This window comes from Pseudorasbora parva, chromosome 5, assembly GCF_024679245.1.
Source record: "Pseudorasbora parva isolate DD20220531a chromosome 5, ASM2467924v1, whole genome shotgun sequence".
In the NCBI taxonomy this organism is placed as follows: Eukaryota; Metazoa; Chordata; class Actinopteri; order Cypriniformes; family Gobionidae; genus Pseudorasbora; species Pseudorasbora parva.
The window spans coordinates 24762442-24789659 of NC_090176.1; the positions used below are offsets into that span (position 1 = coordinate 24762442).

General features: G+C 38.2%; 1 protein-coding gene across 1 annotated transcript in view; it reads right to left on the reverse strand.

Annotated features, from left to right (window-relative positions):
- asic4a (acid-sensing (proton-gated) ion channel family member 4a) overlaps window positions 1–27218 on the reverse strand; it is a 138709-nt gene that overhangs the window by 80393 nt on the left and 31098 nt on the right. The gene's annotated exons all lie outside the window — the stretch shown is intronic.

Consider the following 27218-nt stretch of genomic DNA (forward strand, 5'->3'; position numbering starts at 1 on the left):
GGCCCCAGGTTAGCCGTGTAGTCTCAGTTACCATGGTGATAAACACTGATAAAAACCAACCCACCTTCTTGAGCCCGAAAAAAACAGAGTTTGCTCAAACTAATCTCGAATTTACCTGGGTAACAACTGAAACCAGCTTGAAATGAAACTGGACACTGGACTTTATGTTATGTTTTGTTTATGTTAAATGCCTATGCAATAAAATCAGCTCATTCTGCTAAAAAGAAAAAAAAAACGTGTCCACACCTTTTAGCATTTATTTTTCACTGTTTCTCCAGACAAATGATTTTAAAACTTTTACAATGTCTCTTTTGGGCTTGGAATGACTGGAGGGTTAGTAAATGATGACAGAGATTACTAAAAACACTGAAATTTTTCACTACAATTTTTGTGGAAATACATAACATAAAAACAGAAAATGGAATAGACACAAATTAAATATGCAGTATTTACCATCAAACCAAACCCCAATCAAATTACACCTGGGTTATATAAAAAGCAACAATTACTCACGCAGTTGACTTCATAAGACATAATGGGTCTAGAGGGGGGTAATATGAGTGACTCGACAAAGATGTATGACAATCACAATGGAATATTCCTCTGCTAAATAAGCCAATAAACTCAGATCAGTGAGCAAGGGGCTTATTCGTTCAATCAGTGTTAATCTCTCTCAGCGAGTATCTGATTTCTTGTGTTAAGCATTGAAGATTACAGTCATGTAATGCAAACACTAAATAAGTAATACACCTGCAGAACTATATGATGATCGTACCTGAAGTCTTAAAATGTTCTGACTGACAAATGAGGCATCTAACGACAAAGCTCCTGTCATGTCAATGTAAAATCCCCCGCGGACATTTTTAGCTTGCCTGTGCACCCATGACCACTGAGGTGACACTGATGATGCCCTGAAGATTTGGAGATCAAGACAAACCACGTCACGGTCTTGCCCTAAAAAGGCAACGGCATTTACCTTGCTCTTGTCAGCAGAAAGCGACCAATCCTGACACAACGCCAGCTAACCCAGCACTGGATGGAAAGCAAGCCTTCTCTCAGAGTCAGCGGATTCATGTTATGATATGTTTGGGGAATAATTTTATGAAAGGTAAAGACTATGAGTTGATGATGTGGAGGAATGAGAGTTACGGCTGCAACTGATGAATTGTTATTGATTTTACAACCATAAACACAGACAGAAGGATCAGAGATCCTGCACACCAGCACAGGCGCTTCTGATTATGTGTTCCCTCGACAATTTCAGGATAAAATATAGATTTAACAAATGCTTGCACACAAAAGATATGAAATGCCTCCTAAAGAATACTCTATTATTCTTTTACTAGTTACATAATGGAGATAAAGTAAATTGTCCATGGTGATGGATAAATGCCATTTTGGTTATACAGGGCCTTAAAGCGATAGTTCATTAAAAAAGAAAATTGTCAGCATTTAGTTACCCTTATATTGTTCCAAACCCATAAGACATCTGTTCATATTCAAAACATATATGAAATACACTGTAAAAAAAAAAAATATGTTTCAAATTGTTCAAACGTGTTTGTGCTAGTCAACTCATATATTCAAGTTTACAACTTCACATTTCAAGTGGACTAAACTTACAATTTTAAAGAAACAATTTATTTTTATTTTTTACATTGCTCACAGATTAGTCAAAACTTTGACTAGTCGCAGATTAAGTGAATCTCTGCCAACAAGGCCATATATTGGGTAGATTAGATAGTAAGCAAACAATCAGTTCTCGTAATCAATGCAGGAGAAATGGGCAGGAATAAAGATATGAGAGACTTTGACAAGGGCCAGATTGATATGGCAAGGCAACTAGTTTAGAGTATTTCGGCCTTGCACAAGGGCAACAAAGGCTATCCCATCTGACGATGTTCTTCTGGGAAACCTCAATAAATACCACAGGATACCTTCAGGGGTCATGCAGTCTCCATGCCTTGGCACCAAAGTGCTGTTTGCCACACAGAAGATCAACAACATATTAAGTATAATGTTTTGGCTCATTTGTGTATTTTTTATATTCTTTAATATTTTTGGCCTTCCATAGAAAGTCCATGCAAACTAAATTACAAAAAGACAAAATAATCCATATGTATCAAGTGGTTTAATTCACATAGAGAACAAACATAATTGGTTCTTGAGCATCAAGCACAGTTTAGATTATGTTTATGATTATGTGCTGTATGAATGTTGATCAATATTTGTGTGAATTCATTTAAGTGATCATGTCTCTTCAGAAGATTTGGGTTGAACTTCCCGCTTCATGTAGGTTTGACAATGTCTTCACAATGTCTTTTTGTAGCACACAAAAAAAAAAAAATAAAGAAGTTGGTTTGCACAGACTTTTGATTGATGGACAAAAATACATTTATAAAAAGAAGTTTCAAGACGAATGAAACTCTTAGGAACGAGGGTAAGTATATCAAGGTAATATATTCATTTATGGGTGAACTATCATAGTTCATAAGTATCACCCTTTCTTTCTAAGCCAAATGATGTCAGGTTACATGCAAGAAAAAAATAGCTATGATGGTTGATGCTTGCGGTTTGTGTCACAATCTTTGATTAGATCTGTCATTGTAGGTTTTGATCAATGTTTGAGTTGAATTTGATGATATATATACCAGTCATGTGGATGAATTACCTTTATGTCCTTTATTTCTTAAGCTTAAAAATCTTCATAATATTAACAAACTAATGTCAATATCATTGCAGTGTGTGGTTGATATATGATATGAAAAGGAAACTCTCATAAAGCAGTTTACTTTGCAATTTTGATGAGAAAAACATTCTGAAATGGCAAACAGGTGATAAACATTCTTTTGACATGAACAGATGTATCTAACTTAAATTAAAACACACACTTCACTACAGTAAATGACTTCAGAAATAACATGAGAGTATTGGAGTTGTGGAAAAAGGCCAAAAGTCACTAAAGATCATTACACTGTTGAACTTTTCAGGGAGGTCCTACATTTGAGCTTCATTTGAAATGAAAATACTAACAAACAAGAACAAATCCTCTTGGGTTTACATTAGGAAAAAGAGACTATTTACGGTATATGTTCTGATGAAGCAGCTGGTCGATGTTATAAAGGGGGGTTGGGAACTCCACGATGTCGTTTGCGGTTATACTCTCGAGCATTTCAATGGCTCTCTCGCTGGTCACAGATCCCTTTGCCGAACACAGCAGCCACTGGAAGCAAATGTTAATTAGCGCTTGTCAGCAGAGCCTTGCCTTTAAAAGGGGCCGTGGAAAAGGTCAATGTATTACATTATTATTTCTTCTGCTTTGTGACACAGGAACTTTCCTCCCAAGTTTACGAGTTAGTAATGATCTAGCGAGCCACACCAGAATTGTGCTGTCCAATTAGCTAAACTCACAATGCCATATGGCACCTGGCTATTAGAGCTTCACATATGTCCTTTAGATGATCTCTGGGTGTTGTGAGTTATGAGTCTACGCTGATGTTTTATTTTAAATTTGGCAACAAAAGTTCTCTAAGATAAATCAAACGGGCAATTTTATCTTCTACTTTTAGTTGACCTTTTGAAGTCTCTCTTGTGGGCTGAAAATCAAAAGTGAGCCGTCTTAAAATCTGCCTTCAGTAATCTGTGTGTGTGTGTGGGGGGGGGGGGGGCATGTTTTTGTGACATGTGAGGACAGGGGTAGGCTTAGGGGGCAGGGGCACTGTAAGGGGGATATAAAATACGGTTTGTTAAGTATAAAAACCATTACGCCTATGGAATGTCCCCGTATGTCACAAAAACAAACGTGTGTGTGTGTGTGTGTGTGTGTGTGTGTGTGTGTGTGTGTGTGTGTGTGTGTGTGTGTGTGTGTGTGTGTGTGTGTGTGTGTGTGTGTGTGTGTGTGTGTGTGTGTGTGTGTGTGTAATACCCTTGGCTCAATTAAGATAAGATTGTCCCAGCTGCATCAGCGGCTCAACAAAATTAGATCCATAGGAAACAGGTGTTCAAAATTAGCACAGTGCTGAGAATGAGGAGAAAGTGTGTGCCTTAATGTATTTATTGGTTTTACAAACCAGGCACGGTCTTAACGCTTCCAAGTCGCTACATTAACAAGATTTCATAACAAACGAGTTTTTCATGTAGGTCTCAGGTTACCAAATCTTTTCATTCGGAATTCATAACATCATTTTATCATTTTAAATCCTCTGCCATGTTCGGTGATGACAGAAATGAACAGTCGCTACTGCCAGAGCTGCATCACTAGGCGTGATTGCGTACGCCTCTCTCTTTAGCGGAAAAAACCTCAACCAGGTGAGTCTTTACTCCGGAGCGGGTCATTAATCAGGCATCATTCTCGTTCAATACCAGGCGAACGGGAGGGCAGAGATTATGCAGTATTATCATCTCCACCTTCATCATCGTGACATTTGTTACGCCTCACCAAAGATGGGCAAATATTCCTTTGATGTGATGCAATGTTTCAAAATCATCTTAGGTAAAGAGACAAAGGATCCGACAGCATAGAGGGCCGGCCGACGCAGAGACGTGCTAGACCTTTTTAAAGACGCCTGGCCACTGAGAGAGGTGGGGGTGGTGGTTTATTACCATGTCAATGGCAGCCAAAACAGCCATGCTTTATATTCACCACGTCCACTAGGCCCTGGCGCAGTTCTCCCGCACTCTCCCTGTAACCGGTCGACACACTGGTCCAATCACAGGCCATATATCCACAAACACAGTTATACTTTTGAAAATGACATTTCAAATCTGCAGGTTCAAGCTAGGTGGGATGATCTACAGCAGTTTACATCCTGGCCTATAAAGCATAAATCTGACTGGCTCGTAACTTATACACATTATAATACAGAGGCTTATGACACTCATTCAGTGGAGCATCTCTGCCTAGCAGAGGAGCATCTTCAGTTAACTTTAGGCAAGGCAAGGTAAAGCGAGTTTATTTGTAATACATTTCATACCCAATGGCAATTCAAAGTGCTTTACATATAAATTAATTAAAATAGTGATAACATATGCATGAGAAATAAGAATACTATATGTAAGAATTAAAAATAAAACAAGGATAATTAAAACAAAGTTTACAGCTGTCCAATTTCTTTTTTTGGTGGATGTGGATTTTGTGATGGACATTTTAAATAGTGTTTTTGAAGTCAATACAAATTTTCTATATTATATATATATATATATATATATATATATATATATATATATATATATATATATATATATATATATATATATATATATATATATATATATATATATATATATATATATGAACAAAATCTTAAGACCAGGGGATGCATTGCAAGTTTTACACATTTCGCACTTGTGGATCATAACCGGGTTGTAAGTGCTGCTTCAAAATGCCAAAAGAAGAAACGGGAGCAAGAGACAAAAAATAGAGAGTAGGCAATTTATTGAAAACTGCATTTAAACTGAAAATGTTGCCGTTCATCAGCTGATCAAAAGTTTAAGACCATAGCCCAAAAATAAACACACAACAGTACTAAAAGTGTCAAAAAAGGACTCAGTAGTGATTAGCCCCACCTTTCTTGCTGATCACTTCAAAAACTCGTTTCGGCATGCTTGATGTTTCCTGTTTCCAGGAGGCTGGTGGGAACGTTGCTCCATGTGGTGAAGATGGCATCACGTAGGGCATCCATGGTCTGGAACTGACGTCCATTTTTGTAAACTTCTCTTGCCATCCATCCCCAAATGTTCTCAGTGGGATTTAGATTGGGGGAACACGCAGGATGGTCCAAAAGAGCAACGTTATTCTCCTGGAAGAAGTCCTTCATCAGGCGGGCTTTGTGAATTGCAGCGTTGTCCTGTTGAAAGACCCAGTCATTACTGCACAGACGGGGGCTCTTGGTCAAGAGGGATGCCCGCTGCAACAGATCCACATAGCCAGTCGCCTTTTGACGCCCCTGCACAACCTGAAGCTCCATTTTACCATTGAAGGAAAGAGCACCCCAGATCATGATGGAGCCTCCTCCACTGTGCCGCGTAGAAAACATCTCAGCTGGGATCTCCTTGTCATGCCAGTAACGTTGGAAGCCATCAAGACCGTCCAGGTTAAATTTATTCTCGTCAGAGAATAAAACTTTCTTCCACTTTTCAATGTACCATATTTGGTGCTCCCTTGCAAATTCTAAACGGGCAAGTTTTTTTCGTGGGAGGAGACGTGGCCTTTGAAGACGTTTTTTTGTTCTTGAAGCCCTTCTCTAGCAGATGACGTCTTATGGGTATTGGGCTGCAGTCAGCATCAGTAAGGGCCTTAATTTGGGTTGAGGATCGACCTGTGTCTTCACGGACAACCTGTCGGATCCTGCGGCTCAGTGCAGGTGAAATCTTTTTGGGTCTACCACTTGACTTTTTTGTCCCATAACTCTCAGGATTTTTTAAGAAATGTAAAATGACTGTCTTACTGCGTCCAACCTCAGCAGCGATGGCGCGTTGCGAAAGGCCTTGCTTGTGCAGCTCAACAATCCTGCCTATATATATATATATATATATATATATATATATATATATATATATATATATATATATATATATATATATATATATATATATATATATATATATTTATATATATATATATATATATATATATATATATATATATATATATTTATATATATATATATATATATATATATATATATATATATATATATATATATATATATATATATATATATATATATATATATATATATATATATATAATCGGTGTAACGGTACACATAGAAATCGCAAAAGCTTGGTTTTGGGGTCACAGTTCGCTACGAGTTTGGTACAAATGGAAAAAGCAAAAAATCCCTAATGCTAGGTTTGCTAGGTTCATTCATTTAGTCGAGTTGAGAGTTCATTAACATGCAGGGACAATGGCACAAAGTTTATTATTACGCTCTTTCAAGAATTCACGGAATTATGACCGAAAAGGGGAACAAGTGCCATCTACATCTGAGCCTACTTTACTATTCCACGAGGAGAACACTTGCGAGTGAAGCAACACCTGAGGCTTCCCATTTCCAGGACACGGATATTTAATCACGAGACTGTAGTAGTGAGACTTCCACAACACAAATTGTAAAATTATTTTGTCTATTTTTTTTGTATTATTTGTGTACACTCTAAACTCAAAATAAAAACAAAGTATCATGCTTTTGTAAAACATATGCTTTCTGACGTCATAAGTGCTTCATCGTCATGTGATACATCGTTTCTCCTTCTGCTCTTTTTCCTGTTGTGTTGCATTACCGTGCATGCCCTCTTCTCGATTTGATTGTGGATCGCCTGTGATTCATCGTCTGACTGTATGCAACTGTATGCTCCAGTATATATATATATATAAAGCACTCTCTGATATATAGAGAGAGTGCTTTCACACTTTGAGCTTTTGAATTGACTCTAAGACCATATGCAAGAATCTGAATCTGTTTCTCACAGACAAGATAATAGTTGGGGAAATTACTTCCACAGCAGTGCAGGAGCTGTTTTACTGTTAGGCTTGTGTATTGTATTTCAATTTTGATAGCCTTCAGTTTTTAGCCCGGTCTCATGGTTCGCAGGGGGCCACCAAGATTTGTGCTTCCTACTGTTCAGTGATTAAAATATGCACATATTTTAAATGATACTTGCCCCAAAAGGTGTGAAGTTTAAAACAGCCATATTACCTCTCTGCCCTTGGGATATGCTGTCTTATGAACACATCACATAAATTAAAACAGGAATCATGTAAATGGCAGCGGTTGTAAGACACTCATGGTGCTGCTTGCTGCCGGTTACGGGCCCCGTGACCCGTCTGGCTTATCGGCTGTAATGCACAGCAGGCGGGAGTATCATATATATATACTCTGATAAATATTTACTGGAGCAAAGTATCATTCAGATATTTTTTACTAACATTTTTTGAAGTTTAGTAATTTCGTTGTGTTTTTTTACCTGTTCATTTTTAATTTTTTTTATTTAGTTTTTTTATTTAAGTTAATTTAAGTATTGTTCATTTTGTATTAGTTTTGTAATACATCAAGTATACTAATGAAAATAAATTAAAAGCAAATGAAGTGAAGAATGCTGCCTTGGAACATACTGTAAGTGAAATAAAATAAATAATGGTTAATGGTTTTACTTTTAGTTAACTGTAATATATAGTTACGTATATAATACTATTATTATATAATTATAGTCCCCTATATTATAAATACAATGCAGAACATTTGATTTAAAAATGTCAAAAGTCTGCTAACACTACAGTTAGTTCATTTGTTTTCTTTAAAGTAACATATACATCATGAAAATGAATCATATGGATTATTGTAGGTCTTAAAAAATATACGTTTCAACTAATGGCATGTTTCTTGAGGGTGTGAAATAATAATAGCTTACACACTTTGAGTCAATTAATTTCACTTTCATTTGATTTTCTTGACAGGGTTCAGGCTTATGAATTTATTTTAGTCTGAAATGTTAAATCAACCTTGTAAGCTTTAATTAAATAATTGCATACTTGCATGAACGAACAACAAAGTGTAGAAATTAGACAATTTCATTGACCGAACCAGCTCATTAGCTGTAAAGAGCACCAGAGTTTGTCTTGACTAAAGCTTTATCTTAAACTTAGTTTAGTTTTAGTTTTTGCATAACTCGAATAAATTGTCCATAGCTGCATCATGTTGTTAGCTCATCATGCTCAAATAATTTCCCCATATTTCTCTCCCCACCATTTATCAACACTTAATACACTAAATACATAAAAAAAAGTGTCTAACTCGCTATTTATGGCTGTACACCGATAAGCACTCTCGATTCCTTTTTGGCCAGTTAGTCATCAGAGGGAGCAGATGGCTAATTTGAGGCACTTGCTGTGTGTGTTGTAGGATGTCATGGCTCACGTGTACAAGCTAAGATCAAGAGGGTGACTGTGGTGTTTTAGGTTCATGCTGTTATAGCCCAGGCATGCTTGAGCTCCCTTGGGGCTCAACACGAAACTCATTTACACTTCCACAGTGTTCAGTGTCACACAGAGTACCGGCACTGTACACACATTCACATTAGGGCGTAAAGTTACAGCTGCTGTAGACCATTCTCACCCCAGGAAGAGCAGCACCACCACTCACAGCACAGAACACATCCGCTTCTAGGAACAGTCCAACCCGATCACACATAAATGCGTATAAATAGTACGAGTGTGCAATGTCGTGGAATGTATACGCCAAAACTCATTTTGGCGTGAATATGATACGCTGTTTTTCGCGTGCATATGATACGCACTTTATGGCGTATATATGACACGCTCTTGGGTAGGTTTAGGGTGGTGGGGCGTATATATGACACGCTCTTTGGTTTAGGGTGGTGGGGTGGGGGGTTCGTATGTATAATACGCCATAAAATGCGTGTCATATGCACGCGAAAAACAGCGTGCCATAGACACGCCAAAATGAGTTTTGGCGTATACATTCCACGGCATTGCAAACTCGTACTATTTATACGCATTTTTGTGAGTCGATGGCAGGGGATTCTGGAAATCTATATCTGGACCTTTGATTACATTTTAGAATATGTACATCTCTTAATATTATTAGAACTCAAAAGGTCTACTAGCCTCAAGCTTGACCAAATATATTTAAAACACTGTAGTGATGAGGAAGACCCCTTTCAATAAAATGAAAATATAGCTGATGGATATTAATCATTATGAATTGTTATCAAAATTCATTTTTAATATTAAATACATATATTACTTACATTATCAAATTAATCAAAATTATTTGTTCAATGTGTTTATGAATGGGGTTTTATGAATTTGCCTCTAAATACTGAGTTTTAAATACACAGTAGTGTTAATAAGTTATATAAGTCAATAAGTAATTTTTCAACAAATAATCGCTTTTAGTTACACTTTATTTTACAGTGTCCATGTTACAGTGTATTTATGGATTTACGTACTGTGCAACAATAATTAATTATATGTACTTACTATAGGGTTAAGGTTAGGATTAGGGTTGGTTTAGGGTTAATTGCATTTATTTAGTCATATAGTTATTACTACAGTATACATAATGTAACGTGTGTAACAAGGAGATTAAAATGAAGTGTGATTTTGCTTTTTATTTTGCTAAGACACATTAAATTGGTCAAACGTGAAGATATTATAATGTTTCAAAAAATGTATATTTCAAATAAATTCTGTTCTTCATAAATGTCTGTTTATCAAAGAATCCAGGGGGAAAAATATAAATGTTTCCACAATGTTTTCAACACTGATAATTATGGTTGCTGAAAATTCAGCTTTGACATTACAGGAAAAAATGACATTTAAAATATTCAAAACCATTATTTTACCCCAAACATTTGAACGATAGTGTATGTCATTCAAGCTCTATATTTATAGGCAAACTCAACACACAAATAAATTATTTTTGAGTAATAGCATTAAGTTCAAAAACATTAAATTAAGAAACATTTATTTGTATTTATATAGAATAGAGAATTTATAGCAAGTAAAATGTTTAAAAATAGGCAAAACCTAATAATATGTATAATAGTAAATGAATAAAAGGCAAAGACCACCCCTAGCACCATCTAAAAGGTTATACAGCTTCAGATCAGTCTTGACTAGGGGTGGTTCGGATCCTTTTACTGACTCGGTTCTTTGAATCTTATTCAGCAAAATGAACAAATCTAAGCTAATCTATAAGCTAATGCAGTCATGGCCAAACTTTGAGAATAAAAATGAATAATGAATTGCTTAGCTTGCCTTATCCCGATTCAAATCGTTCTTTCCTTAGTCACTTCACATTTAATCACGTCTGTTCCCTAGAAATATTAGTACACCTCTCGTAACTTCTGGTTCGAGCTGTTAGTTCTGTCATGCCTGATCTGGGCCATGAAAGCCTCATATTATACATGCGTCCGGAAACAGAAAAGATTAGTTCTCTCGAGTCTTCGAGTCATTCGTTCATCAAATCCCAGCCCCATATAGGCAAGGTTATGCAGTCACCGGAAAACGAAAGAGATTCGTTCATCTCTCGAGTCTTCTTGTTCAAGTCGTTCGTCATATTTGTTGAAAAATAATATTTCCAGGGTTCATAGGAAAATCAATTATTATAGGCCTACTAGCTAAATAACGGAACTAAAAAAAAAAAAAAAAGAATAAAAAAAAAACTATGCACTTTTTGTTGAGGATGGTTGTGAATGAACTTTTTCTGTATCCAACACGGCTGTCATGTCACGTGACAAAAGAACGAGACTTGGAATGAAGACTCAAGAGGACTAATCTCTTCTGTTTCCGGTACAGACTGCATAGCCTTGTCTATTTGGAGCTGGGATTTGATGAACGAATGACTCAAACCTGGACTCGAAAGATGAACTAATCAATTCTGTTTCCGGTACAGACTACATTGCCTTGTCTATTTGGAGCTGGGATTTGATGAACGAATGACTCAAACCCGGACTCGAAAGATGAACTAATCAATTCTGTTCCCTGCACAGAACATATGGGATGTTGCGCACATGCGGTCAACACAAAATGAACGAATCGTTCTCGGAGAAAACCTGTCATTTTCGAGTCATATTAAAGATTTGTTCAAAATGAACGAATCGCTCATGAAGGATACATCACTAGCCTTGACCAGAATCCACATCATCCAATATAAACCAGGGAGGAGTGGACATCTACTCAGAAAGCAGATGTGGTGAAATGGCTTGCTGAAGCACATCAGGTTGCTGAGGCACATGTAGCTGCTCCAGGTTGGAAGCGTGTGGAGACTGCCCATTGATGTGTTCTACCCTACCAGTAAAGGTCAGGCGTGTTTGTGATGTGCTCTCTTTATCTGTCCCACAAGCCGGCTTTTCTTAAATGACCTCATTATGCTCATGACAATATCAAGTGCGCCCAGGAGGCCCATGTTCTGTACTACAGATGATGTCGCCACCTTGCTTATGCATACTCACACGCGCCCGCCTGCTGTGCATTACAGCCGATAAGCCAGCCGGGTCACGGGGCCCGTAACCGGCAGCAAGCAGCACCATGAGTGTCTTACAACCGCTGCCATTTACATGATTCCTGTTTTAATTTATGTGATGTGTTCATAAGACAGCATATCCCAAGGGCAGAGAGGTAATGTGGCTGTTTTAAACTTCACACCTTTTGGGGCAAGTATCATTTAAAATATGTGCATATTTTAATCACTGAACAGTAGGAAGCACAAATCTTGGTGGCCCCCTGCGAACCATGAGACCGGGCTAAAAACTGAAGGCTATCAAAATTGAAATACAATACACAAGCCTAACAGTAAAACAGCTCCTGCACTGCTGTGGAAGTAATTTCCCCAACTATTATCTTGTCTGTGAGAAACAGATTCAGATTCTTGCATATGGTCTTTGAGTCAATTCAAAAGCTCAAAGTGTGAAAGCACTATACATATCAAGAAATATATATACAACTACATAGAACAATTGGCTCCATTATTTGTTCTGCAACTCAAGCATATTGTGTTTGCAGACAAGTTGTTTTATGCCTTAAGAGGTGAACAACATTAATGTTGTTGACCTATGCGAACACAAAGAGATCATCCGACAAACACAGAGGACGGGCAATAATTACAGCAAAACCAGATCAGTGAGCGATGTCAACTACCTCAACCACTTATGCAATGATTAGCCTCTCCATGACCCCTATCCAGCATCACAATCCAGGGGATTCGGGGGGATTAACAACATATTTGCATAATTGGGGTCAGAAACTGAGAAAAATGTCCTGCATAAAGCTTAATCATAAATAAAGCAGAGAATGCAATATGCATATTTACTGCTTAAATACACATAGATCCACATAAAAAAAAAAAAAAAAATGAAATCTGATATTTATCAAACTCATTGGTCGTTGAGGTTTGGAAATTAACCACCAGCATTTGTGCAATGCTTTGTGAAGAAGTTCATTACTACAAGCGATCATAATAACCATGATCCAAGGTCAGTACTTGGAGGCTGAAGGTCAAGCCTACCCTTGAGAGAAACTTGACAGATCCCAATAGTGATGTTACTTTAAATATTTAATTGAATCAGAATCAGAAAGAGCTTTATTTTCAGGCCTATTTACACATGCAAGGATTTTTTATTTTATTTATTTTTTTGGTGGCAGAAGTTTCCACAGCACAAATAGAATGACAGTGACAAGACAGATAATAAGACGAATAACAATAGAAGTAAAAAGGAAATGATATACCAAAAAATGCACAATATGGATGATCTATGTGTGTACATGTATGTTATGTACAAATGCAAGGCACTTGTATGGTGGATTATGTATAAATTTGTTACTGCCAAGTGGGGGCATTAGCTGTTTATGATGGAAGAAACCGTTCCTATGCCTGGCCGCTCTGGTGTTTAGTGCTCCGTAGCACCGACCAGACAACAAAAGTTAAAAGAGGAAGTCTGGATGTGAGGAGGATAATTTTGCAAACACTTCTACTCACGCTGGGTGAGTACAGTTCTTAGAGAGTGGGGAGGGTTGTGCCAGTGATGGGCTCAGCAGTCCGAACTATCCACTGTAGCCTTCTGAGGTCTGATTTGGTAGCAGAGCTGAACCAGACAGTTTAAAAAAGTGCAGAGGATGGATTCAATGACAACAGAGTAGAACTGTATCAGCAGCTCTTGTGGCAAGTTGAACTTCTTCAGCTGGCAAAGGAAGTACAGACAGACAATGGAGTCAATATGGAACTCCCACTTTGGGTCCTGTGAGATGGTGTTGCCCATGAACCTAATTTCAGACAGACTGGTGAAACCATCTGGGCCTGGTGCTTTCCTTGTCTTCTGTTTTCGGAAGACCCGACACACATCTTTTTCACAGACCAGTGCAGGAGGGCAGAGAATTGGGGAGTTGGAGGTGTTGATGGGTATATGTAGGCATCTTCTTTGGCCTGACCACGGTTTGTCATTGTTGTAAGTTAAATGAATCCTGGTAGGGAAGCACATAAGCACATATCGCACATATCGTCACAGAAACTGATATTTGATGTTACAAAATCTGTGAGCTCATCCAGGTCGATTAGCCTGGATACCAGTCGAACTCAGCCCCGCCCACAACATTTGAGCGTGCACAGTTTGGCCTGGACTCGATCCATAGAGGAGTAATTATGCTCCAACAGAAACTATTCGGACCAATGAAATTGTCAGGAAGGGCTTTAGATGATGATGGACAGATGATAAACTGTAACGTAATCATCCACGTCATCAAAGGCGCTTGGGTTGAATTTGTTGTAATCCTGAATGGAGAACTTGTTCGTATATGCATTCACCTTCACTATTTCTCGCTGAAATGATGATTATGTTGGTAAGTACTCTGTGTATCATGGACATGGAAAACAACTTGCTGGAAAACCGCAGACTTGGCAACACAGTGCAGTTGAGTTCTGTTGACATTTGACAACTAACTTTATGCGTCGATTCATTGCTCTGATTGGTTGTAGGTCTATCCAATTGAGGTCTTTCCTGGTTGAAACACACCCCATAATCACAGCCCCGTGGAGCAGAATCAGACTCATATTCTGACTAGAATTGAGTATGACAAAGTCAGGCTACAGGTCTGGCAGCAGCCTCAAAAACACAGGTAAAGGCGAAGCAGTTAAATCCTGTTCTGCTTCATTAGTCCATCTTTTAACAGTCCTTTTTACAGTACAGCCTGTAGGTCAGGATAAGATGAACCAGACAGAGATCATAGAGCCCCAAAGCGTCCCCTGGTATAGAGTGATATGGATCTGTTATTGTGCTGTAACAGTGGTCCAGTATATTACTGTCTCTGGTGGGACATGTAAAGTGCTGTCTGTATTTAGGCAGTTCAAGGAAGAGATTTGCTTTATTAAAGTCCCCGAGAAAAATTATAACAGAGTCTGTGTTTTGTTGCTCCGTGTCTGTGATCTGATCAGCAGCTGTTGCGTGTAATGTAAACTCTGGAAAATATTCCATTCCAATGAACGAGTAAAACTTGAGCAGTAAATAGAAAGGATGATCCTGCCGGATACATAAAATAAATGCATAAAAATGCAATTATTATGCAGTTATCTTTTTAGTGATTCGCATAAACCAATAGCCTGTGTATCATAAAAGATTCAAGTCTAAAAAGAACAACTGGACCAATTATCAATATTTAAAACCATGTACCAATAACATATTACTACAAGAACAAAAAATAGAAATGTATTTCAGCTAGTCATATATTTGTGGACTGGATGGATTTGTTTTCTCAAACACAATAGCGATCAAAGTAGATAAGCCGTGTTAAACCACAAACCTTTGCTCACCATTGTGTCAATACTATTAAACTCAAAAGGTCAGACACTTCCTGAGGACCTGGGTCTTTAATCAAATGTATTCAGTACTCAATTTTAGCACCAGTAAAAACAAATGCAAACTTTGACCACAGTAGGATCAAATCATATTTCCCTGCATTATAATAATAATAAATAAAATAATAAAAAAACATCCAACAGCTAATAATTAGCAGTTTCACGTGTATTATGATTATGAAACCAGACCACCCACCAACACCTATAAGAGGTATCATTCTCACATTGGCAATCTATCAGTCTCTGTTTCACACTACATATCATTAGAAAACACCCACTGTCAGGTCGTATACATAATTATGAACGAATATATCAACACAAGAACAGAACAAGTGTAGCATAAAGATTGTTTGCTCTCAAATTGCTTTTTACCTCTCCTTTTTTTCTCACCCGTTTCATCTGGCTTAGTTGGGGAGCTACTTTTACTGCTGATGTTTGTAGAGCTTGTGAAGACAGTTTACATGTTTCTTACTGTATTGGTGTGTGGAAGGGGTGTAACAGCACACGTGTTTGTACCGTACCGCGGAACACACTTCGATCTGAGTTCCCACATGAACATATTAAGTATTGTTGACCTTAAAAGTCTTTCACTAACTATATGCACTACATTAGCCAATATATTCATTATATTCTACTTAATATAGCAATATATAATATTAACCTGTTAGTGATGTCTTGTTTATTTAATGTATGTTTAAATAAATCTGTCATGAAAATGACAGCCAATGTGTATAAATGATTATATATATGTATATATATGTATATATATGTATATATATATATATATATATATATATATATATATATATATATATATATATATATATATATATATATATATATATATATATATATATATATATATATATATATATATATATATATATATATATTAGATTTAGAAGTTAATGCAAACCTGCGTAATTTGAAGCTTATGAGTGTTAAAAATAAATAGCAACTGAATTTAGACTAATAGTTTGGCTTGTTGTTAACCTTTAATATTATTGCAATGTTTCTATCAATGATCCAGTCTCTCAAAACCCCTCCTGGCTTTCTCTGCACTTGACACATACGAACAGCAACAACGGTGTCAGTTTTACATTATCATTTTAAGGCATGAGTCCTCATCCTTTGGAAGTGCTTGCAAAGTGGATTTGCTTTCGAGGCACAGAAAACATATATAAGTCATATGTTATTCGCAGACAGCCAATGAAGACCATAGGCTGACATTAAGCAAATACAAAGGATTGTAACAGGAAGTGAGACTGGAATTTCTGATGACTCGTTTCAGGCAATTATGAATCTGTTCCATCTTCTGGGAGGCAGTCTCAAATGTCATATTCATGTGTACTTTCGGTCGTGCATGCATGTCCATTGAGTCCATGAGACTGCAAGGTGTCCCAATTGTTATTTTAGGTTCCAGAAGGGTGCTCACATGTGTTTTGCTGTCATTATGCGCTCTCAATGTGCACTTTTGCCGAGCCACACAGGTGTAACAGACTTCTTCCTGACAGTCAAAACGGCACTACATCATGTAAGTGCAGACTCGTAGGAAGGTCATGAGTGTTTAGGATACTGTTTGGGACAGGGCCTTCATTTATCGTGCACTTTGATCTTTGAAACTTTGAAGACCTTTTACATTCACAGACAGCTATCCACCTAATTTTTTCACACAAGAGTAAATATGTAAATTTGTTGTGCCTGGTTTCCAGTTTAATTTTTAGCTTTACAAAACAGCTTACTTATACGTTGAAAAACAAGGTTTTTGATAAAACACACTACATGAAAGGCAATGGGCCCTATCTATAACACCTGCTGCAATGTGGTGCCAGGTGCGACGCAAGTGTTTTTGGCTAGTTTCAGCCTGACGCAGTTATCATTCTTACATCCTGCGCCATGCTGTTTAAATAGCAAATGCATTTGCGCCGATTTGTGTGCTGGTCTGAAGACAAAGCATTTTTGACATGTTGCTATTTCGAGGCAACTGAAGACTGTGCCATTGACCAACAAAAATCTGGTCGAAATTCAGTAGTGCAGTATTTTGTGTTATTTATACGGCGCATTAGTAACAAGTACATATAGGCGGGTGCACAATGCACGTACACTCTTATTACACGCACATCAGCGTACAAACATTTTAAAATATTAATATAGAAGGATTGCTTTCTGGAGAGTTGTTCAGTATTCCGCTTGCAAATTCGGAAGCATAACTGGCTTTTAAAGGGAATGGGAGCTCAATCAGCTCCCTATAGTAATCAAGGCACTGATCAGGACATAAGTCAATGGGCTGACTCCCTGATCAGTGACCTGACTACTGAACTAGGGAGCTGATTGAGATGCACCTTCTGATTGGTTTATTGCACATTACGGCCAAAACACATCCATTAATCATTAAGAGGATATCCACTAGCAAAAGTGGATTTGGACACACCCTAAGTGCACTTGTGCCGTGTGCTTTAGAAAATAGAGCCTAAAATCTGGAAAAAAAACATAATAGGGGCACTTTAATTAACATAATTTACTATATTACCATAAAATAATCCTATTAATTCCATTAACTTAATATTCTATGAATCTCAAAAGATTCATAAACATTATCACATTTCTAAGGTAGTGTATGAGAAAGTGCCTGAATTGTAGATGCTTCCTATTCATATTTCCCAGGTTATGTTGTCTACTTGAACATATGAAAAATGTGTTCTACAATCACACTACATACGAATACTTGTCACGTTGCAAGTAGAGCGCTTATAAATATGAAACTGTTGGTTTTTGTGAAAACCAACAATCACAAAGCACATTTTCCACTGGTAACCTCTTTATAGTTTCCAATAACAACCATCTTACTGGAAAGCAGCACATTCAGAGAACTGTTTTGTTGCCATCTTTCTGTTGTTGAGGGGCTATATTAGTTTTTGTCACCAGTCTTTGGGGACCTCTAAGAATTTATACATGACAGTAGCAACAACGCTGTTTTACTGTGTAAACTGCCTTTTGTTTTCCTTTTGAAGGTTTTCATTTCTGTTTTTGATTCTATGGACCATAAAAAAACAGCAGTGAGGTCTCTTTACTGCTATGAAATGCCAATACGGATGCTTTCAGCTGCAGAACACAAATTCAACTCAAATTCCTTCTATTTGACACCGCCATCTTCATGTGCATCCAGATTCTACACCTCTAACACAATAAACATCAATGATGCAATATCTATTTAAAAAATAGAGATGTGCTAAAATAATATAGTAGATGGCATTTGTATATAAGAGTATATTTTACTGCAAACAAAAAACTTGTTTTTAAGGAGCTGAGGTTATGTCAATCACTGCAGTAGTAAATGAGGCACTTCAAACATTGAATTGATTAGAGAGGAAAATTATCATCCCGTAATCTCAATTCAGAGCTGGGTGTTTTAGACATGCTAATTAAAACAATTTACTCAAAATTAAGAAGCAATTAAATGAAAAGAAATAAGCATTTAAAAAGAATACTTACACCAATCTTTCCACTTCCATTTTCTTACTTTTAGTTGCATTAATGTGATTGTTTATATAGTGTGCTACAGTCAAAGGCATGGTTTGATTTGGGATTTATAGGTGGAAAATTATTATTTCTCATTGAATATTCAGATTCACTCAGAAATATGTGCATGCGTGCATGCGTGCATGTGTGCGTGTGTGTGTACTGGATCAAACAAAATCTGGATTGGAGCATACATGAGATAGAATGGATTGACAAAGAAACATTATAACCTCTGGTCAATGCTATGGCTGTAGTTGTATATGGTGAATGGTGCAGATGAACAGGCTCCTGCCTCTCTTCACTGTTTGACTTAGCATAGTTGAGAGTGGCGTCTGAGTAAATACATCAAAAGCTTCAGTTAAAGTCGCCTGCTGCCCATGTGCAGTGACTGACAGCCTGGTGACAAGATACAAATGTGAGCCTTCATCACTTTGGGCACACACATAAACACTCACCACCCCCGGGCTTCACTTTGAATTGCTAATTCATTTGCAAAAAAAACAAAAAAAAAAAACGAATGGAAGCGCTCGGAGAGAGAGTGCTGCCACTTTACACGCCTCCCATCTCCAGACTTCCTACGATGTCATCAGTTCAGGTTGTTTTTGCTGTCCTGCTGCTGGCGGATGGACCGGACAGTCTTCCATTTTCAGTGGCTTTGATAAGCCTCGCTGTGGCACAGTTGGGGATGCGAGAGGGGAAATGATCAGTTAGAGATGCTGAAGCTAGAAGAGAGACTTTGATTGACTTTCCACTAGGGATAAACTGTGTTTGGGCTGAACATTGATGGTTTATAGCACTGCTTGAAGGAAACCAGGGGAGTTTGATGATGAGGGAAATAATTTAGAAGAGAAGAAGTAAAGTGCTTTTGTTTTTGCCTTAATGTGGACCCTTCCCAGTCAATATAAATGTGAAAATACAAACCAAGCCCCTGCTAGGAGCTGAAATTTACCTTCCTTCCCCTATCTTCCTTTCTTTTATAAGAATATTTTTAGTCTTAAAAACAACATGCAACAGCATTTGCAACACATTTAACTTTAGTAATGTGAGTGAAAACAAATAATATGTGGGAAACAACATCAACAAACTTTCACATCCATTTATATCATTATGTGTTCGATGTTTCTGGATATGGAGGGCAGATAAACTCTTGTTGTAATAAATTATACAGCTGCATATTAAATCTGTACAACATTTCTTTTAATTACACAACCGTCAACACAATCTTCAGTTAATTTTCCTACTTTCTACTTTTTATGAGGAGTTCTTCTAATTTTTTTCCCACTATATTATTCATTAAAGGAATAGTTATGCTTATCTGCTGACCCCGGGGCATCCAAGATGTAGGTGTGTTTGTTTCTTCAGTAGAACAGCAATTAAGATGTTTAATTCCCATCATGTAAGGTTAAAAACCCGGCACTACCATAGTAATATATTTAGATAGATTCCTCATTCTAACGATCGTCACCATCCACACAGACACTAACGAGCAATATATATATATATACTCACCTAAAGGATTATTAGGAGCACCATAATATACTGTGTTTGACCCCCTTTCACCGTCAGAACTGCCTTAATTCTCCGTGGCATTAACAAGGTTCTGAAAGTATTCTTTAGAAATCTTGGCCCATATTGATAGGATAGCATCTTGCAGATGATGGAGCATAGCCACCTGTGAATTAAATTGTATCAATTCAAAGAAATTCAATTTGGCCGAAAAAACTGAAAAATTTAGATGTGATCAGTCACTATAAAATGTTTAATTGGAGACCAGATGTTTTTTTTGTTTTTTTTACAGTGTATATATCTATGATTGCGCCGAGTTTTTGACTTTATTCGACAGAAGAAATGGCATTGGGAACACTAGATGCGATTTGTCTGATACGAGGTAAAAAAAAAAAAAGAACAAATACAGAACGGTTTCTCGCAGAAACCGATAGTTTTGTTTCTTAAGGCATCAATGTGTCGCCCACGAGCCACAGGGTTTAATATTAATATTTAAAGCAATACATTTGATTTTGGACTTTATTCACTGAAGAAGAGAATGTGTTGTGAACAACTTAAAACTCAAAAGTAAAAAAATAAAGTAAAAAATAAGCCTAGATTTTTATAAAACATCAGCATATTGTGTAACTGTAACGGGCTACAAAGCATGTTCACTGTATAAATGAACTGGGTCACATTATCTCTGTCTAAAATGGATCATAGGCTAAGGCCCTGATGTTGGCAGAGTCATGCTGGGGAATTTGATTAAATTTAAGGAATTAGTTTGTTCAGATGTTTCAATGAAGGGGCAGAAGGGATTCACAAAATTCTCAACAAAACTTGAAATGTAGTACCCAAGTTCACAAACACATATTATGTATGCTGTTGCATTCCAAAATGTATCAGAGTGCAATTAATAACACACATTATGGATTCAATTAATTATTTTCCTCATAATTCTGATAACAATACCCCATAATAAAATCTTTGCAAATTTATTAAAAATACAAAAAAAAAAAAAAAAAATATCCCATGTACATAAGTATTCACAGCTTTTACTCAATTTGTTAAAGCACCCTTTGCACCAATCACAGCCTCAACTCTTATCGAGTATTGGCACACCTATGTGTGTGTAGTTTCTCCTTTGCAGGACCTCTTAAGCTCCATCAGGTTGGATGGGGAGGGTCAGTGCACAACCATTTAAGTCGGGGCTCTGGTTGGGCCACTGAAGGACATTGACAGAGTTGTCATATAGTCACTTCTTTGTTATCTTGGCTGTGTGCTTGGGGTTGTTGTCCTGTTGGAATGTCCAGCGTGCTCTGGGGCAGGTTTTTATCAAGGATGTCTCTGTACATTGCTGCATGCATCTTTCCCTTATTCCTGACTAGTCCCCCAGTTCCTGCTGATGAAAAACATCCCCACAACATGATGCTGCCACCACCATGCATCACTGTAGGGATGGTATTTGCTAGGTGTTGAGAAGTCCCTGGTTTCCTCCAGACATAACGCTTGCCATTCAGGCCAAAGGATTCACTCTTTGTTTCATCAGACCAGTGCCTTTTACTGAGGAGTGACTTCCGTCTGGCCACTCCACCATACAACCTTTATTGGTGGGGTGCTGCAGAGGTGGTTGTTATTCTGGAAGGTTCTCCTCTCTCCACAGAGAAATGCTGGAGTTCTGTCAGAATGACCATCGGGTTCTTGGTCACCTCCCTGACTAAGGCCCTTCTCTGCTCAGTTTGGCTGGGCGGCCTGCTCTAGGAAGAGTCCCGTTGGTTCCAAACTTCTTTGATTTACAGTTGATGGAGACCATTGTGCTCATTGGACACTTCAACGCAGCAGATTTTTTTCTGTAGGTAAATTCTTCCCCAGATGTTTCTGTGCAATCTTGTGTCAGAGGTCTGCAAATAATTCCTTGGTTTGTGCTCTGACATGCACTGTTAACTGTGTTACCTTATATAGACAGGAGTGTGCATTTCCATAGCTGTGTCTCATTTCAGAAGGCTGCGTCCTCCGGAGGTCGCATTCGAAGGGTGCATACGTCATAAGGCCGTCTCATTTTAAAAAAGTGAGTAGGACACTCCAAATGCGACCTTCGAATGCATCCTTCTTTCACAGGAATTCGGAGTGTGCATGAGGTGTATCCTTCACGGCTGGAGATAACCCACAATTATTTGCGTCTCTGTTAACCATCATATTATTATTTTTTATATTAGATGAAAAAAACGGCACCACCGCCAGATATACATGCAAGCATAGGTGTGGTGTTTAAATTAAGTTTAAGCATTTTTCTTTTTTTACCTCAAACAGATAGTTGTGGTAAACAGGATTACAACTGTTAAGTGCATTTTAAACGTTTAGACCAGTACATTGCTGTCAAGACAAGAAACATTTCATAGTCATTTTCAAGTTATAAATAATTTTCATTCATATAACTGGCGTGAGAGCGCAACGAGGCTGAACTTGTTGGCATAGCAACGTGATACTCCCTGCCTGTGTGTCCTACGAAGGACCTCTCGTTTAATTCTGATTGAGGACACTCCGTATACTGCATCATACACAGGATGTGTCCTCCGGAGGACGCAGCTTTCGAAATTTAACGAAATGAGACGCAGCTCATATCATGTGCAATAAACAAAATTTACCACAGGTGGACACCAATCATGTTGTAGAAACATCTCAAGTATGATCAGTGGAAACAAGATGCACCTGAACTATGGAAAAGGCTAATTTACCATGATTCATTTTAATAAATTTGCAAAGATTCAAACAAACTTTCATGTTGTTATTATGGCCTATTGTTTGTAGAATTTTAAGAAAAATAAGACATTTAATATATTTCGGAATAAGGCTGTAAAATAGCAAAATGTGGAAAAAGTGAAATGCTGTGAATAATTTTGCTATGTAAAGCCTTATTGGTAATTGATTACCAGATGGTAATTGTTTCTTGTGGGGTCGTAAGTTATTGTCATAATTTACAGTGGCTAGTCTGTGATTTTATTGCCATCCGAATCCAGAATGTCAGTGTTTTTCTCCCTCCACCTGCGTAAAAATCCACGGCCGAATTACCTACTGCTTTTAGACAAACACCAAGGTCGTGTAGTGATTTAATTGCCATCTGAATTCACATCTCTGAGTTTTCAAGAAGAGATCGCTTCAAAATTAACTGTTTATATCTTTTTTCAGCCCTGCGTAGCACTATCGTTGCACTTTGCAATAATTCGGATGCATTTTAAAGACGTCATGAAATCAAATTTTATAGTTTTCATATGTAATATTGTAGTGTTTACTATAAATGATTTATCCTTGCACTCCGTTAATAAAAAAATATATATATACTTATAATCTTTAATCAAATACATTAACCTCCCATCCCCCCTCGCAATGACTTCTCTTCTCTCCCGGTCATGTGCTATGGGGCGAGGTCGGAGCTTTCACGGGTCTCGTTACTGCGCCACCTCTCAGACGCCTGTCGCTGAGAGCATTCAAATCTGCCTCCATTTTGTTAGCAATATTCAACTCTCAACGATCCAATCAATTCCCGAAGGACGAAATCAAGCCCCACCCTAAATTTTTTTCTAATTTCAGAGGCCGTTTCACTCGGATATACATCACAATAAGGAGAAAAAGACAATTTCAACTTCCGTTTCATGCCAACTTTAAAGATCTAAAGCCTACACTCTTATTACTGAAATGCTGGAAAATATTTACATTTTTTCATCACCGCTCAAAAGAGAAACAGAAGAAAAACATGTAAACATTTGAAATGAGCCATTATTACGGCAGTAATTAGCATGTTCAATTTGCAGCATTGTATTAACTTATTAACGTATTAAATTAAATATGATTTTATTTGTATTATTCCAAGCATATGCCATTTTTACAGCAGACAATCATTCGACTGACCACATTAGCAGCTGTTCTCAGGTGCAGATGATCACAAAACTCGCTCCTTCACTGGGAATAAATCACATCCGAATGCACAAGTTTTATCACTTGGCATGTTGGCATGCAAATGTATTTTTACAGGTGTTTACATGAGAAACAATTACCATCAGAATAGGGCTTAAGCATAAACTGTGTTTTTCTACTGTTATTTTTCTCTATTAAGTAAACATTCTCAGCAAAGCGTTTCTGACATGATGGTAGATCTTGATGAGGAAGAATATACTACCGTTCAAAAGATTGGGGTTTTTAAGATTCTAGTAATTAATTGTTTTATTCAGTATGATTCAGTATATTCAGTTATGATTCCATAAAAAAGAAATAATAATAATAATAATCCATGTAACTATGTCAAAATTTGCAAATAAAGCACGGTTTCCATCCAGAGATTTAAAAACAACAAAATTGTAACTTCCTGATAAACTGGTGCCAAATATCACTAAGAAAAATGAATGTTTCTGCAGTAGGGGAAGCCACTGTGAGTCCTTTTAGAATATAATAAATAACTTCCTCCTCAGAGCACGCAGCAATTATACCAAACCACTTTGACTTTGGCATTTCAAAATGACCAAAACAACATTTCAGATGCTGTACAGCAAGATTGGTCAGCTGGTTAGTCCAGCTATGCCGTCCCATCGTGCAGTTAAATTACTTTTTTTAAAGTGCATGGAGGAATTATTCTGTAAATTTGTCTCCATCATAGTTTATGAGCAAGTTGTATCAGATTAAAACAAAACACATTTCTATTGCACAGATATCTGAAGGTTATTCATTCACCCCCTTAAGTAATTTGCATGCAATTTGGATGCAGCATAATAGATACATATCTAATATACTTTAAAAATGTCCCTTAACAGTATTTAACAATCTGTCTGCACAAGAAACACATTTATATTTTGTTATACTTCACCTTTAGCGGTCTACAGCAAAAGCCAGAAATGTTCAAGAATTGAACATTTGACACATTCGACATTGAAAATGTTTAGATCAATTTAATATATTACAGTAAAACAAGATGAACAGGCTTTGTTAATTTCCTAACATCTTCCCACTATTTATGACAGTTTTGTGTAATGCATTGTTATATTCCACATTAAGATTTCCAAAACAGCAACTAATGGAAAAGGACAACATTGACTCTACATAAGACTTATAGAATAGTTTCAGTACTGAGGATTGTTACCACCAAACCAACACAGTTCCCTTTCAGTCGGTGTCACGGAACAGGGAATAAACAGACGGCAGGCAGAGAAGCAGGATCCAAATGCAGGGGAAATTTAATAACCAAAACAATCAAAAATTGGGAACAAAATAACACTGAGCAAACGAAAAGAAAACACGGGGAACAGAGAACGGCGAAATACCTGCATAACAGCAAACACCTGGGAAAACTTATCAACATAAAAAACTACAAGAACTACAAACTCCACAGGAAACAGCACAGAACAATGCACAGATACCTTCAACATAAAAGTCCCACAGAGTGCCAGACACTGAACAGATGTGACAGTCGGTCACGTTCGACGTACGTTGGAACTGGCCGACGAATTGGGATCTGACTTTAGAGACAAATCCTACTTCGAGTGTGTAAAAACGAGTCAATGGAATTTGCCATGCGATCCACGCATTCCACTCTCCGCCCTGCAGCATGGGTATAAATAGGAAGTGGAATGGTAGATCAGCACTTTCTACTTCGGAGCCGAACAATGTTTTGCTGTGTCGAACACCTTGGTGGTCCAGGACGCCACCTGTGGCTGAACCTGACAGACATGCGTGATTTGGACAAGGTTCGGTTTCTAAACGCCCCTGTCTGTCAGGCCGGCCGGCCCGCCTCTTCGGCGACGCCATCAAGGACTTTGCCCAGCAGTTAGGTCCGCATCCCTCCCCCACCCCCCAGAGGAGGACCAGGGGGGCCCCGACTGATTTAATAACATCTCTGCCGCTGGCTCTCTGGAGTCCAGCGATACCCACATTCTCACAAAAAGAGCAGTTTCCTCTCTCTCTGGGCCCCAAGAGGGTCAGGTTGGCAGTGTGTGACACACTTTCCTCCCCTCCCTTCACCAGGGGGCAGCAGTGTGGGTCTTGAGGACGTCACCGGGCCTTCTCCCCCACACGCTGCCTCACACTGGAGTACTCCAAGCAGAGGTTAGCCCATTGGATATTGGATGCTATAGTCTTGGCTTGCCAGTCCCAAGACATGCCTTGCCCGTTCGGGGTAAGAGCACACTCCACAAGGAGTGTTGCTTCTTCCTGGGTGCTGGCTCAAGGTGCCTCGCTGACAGACATATGTAGAGCTGCGGGCTGGGCGACACCTTACACGTTCACTAGATTGTATAGCCTCCGTTTAGAGCTGGTTTCTTCCCGCATCCTCGCCCCCAGTGGCCAGTAGCGCTAAGTGCCCGTTCTAGTGTCGGCTTGCAAATGCCACTCCCACCCTCTGGGCCGGATATGCGTGTCTATTGTCTCCAGTTGTGTTCCCCGGAAACGGCTAACCCTGTGAGCTCCTCCGACACCCCTACGGTGTCAGACGTTGCAGACTGTTTGACGCTAGACCTGCACCCATATGCTTGTGGAACGTGGATGTAGGCTGGGTTCCATAAGTAGCGGTTCCCTCACGGCAACCCCATATGTGTATTCTTCCACGGTACCAGCTACCCTAACCGGCTAGCCCCGTGTCTTTCCCTGGACAGAGCCTGCTCTGTCATCTCTGGGCGTGTTCTTTCCCCCCCCCCCAGTTAGGTTGGAACCACCCCAGAGACTGCCATATGTTGCACTACCCTGTCAGGTTAGTTCTTATGTGTATTCCACCACCATGCCCTCCCGTTGGCCGTGGCTCCACAGCGTTCCATCTCCCGAGACAGGCACACTTTCCCAGCGTTATCCAACAGTCACACTAAG